Consider the following 448-nt stretch of genomic DNA (forward strand, 5'->3'; position numbering starts at 1 on the left):
ATACACAGACATTTTTAAAGAACTATCCCAAATTTTAACTTCACTCTTCATTGTATCTTTTAGTTCGTTTCCATCACCACTTCAGACTTTCTCCAATATTTTTTACCTATACACGCATGTTTTAACATTTTTATGTCTGCATCTTTAAAATCTACTACTTTACACACATATATTTTTAATATATTTATTAACTTACAGATTTTTTAAAGGAATGTCTATGCATTATATTTTCAACCTATCATGTACAATTGCCCTTTAAATCTATCTCTAACCAGAATCATGTTTGTGGATTGAATTACCAGGTCTTTTGTTTCTTCACATTACAAGTTTATATCTTTTGTCTCAAGTTACTCTTGAGCACTTCTAAGTTCAAACCTCTGTATTGTGAGAGAACTTCGAATCAATCTTCTTTCTCAAAACAATTGTATATATATATATATATATATAT

This window comes from Octopus bimaculoides, chromosome 25 (genome assembly GCF_001194135.2).
Source record: "Octopus bimaculoides isolate UCB-OBI-ISO-001 chromosome 25, ASM119413v2, whole genome shotgun sequence".
NCBI classification, from domain to species: Eukaryota; Metazoa; Mollusca; class Cephalopoda; order Octopoda; family Octopodidae; genus Octopus; species Octopus bimaculoides.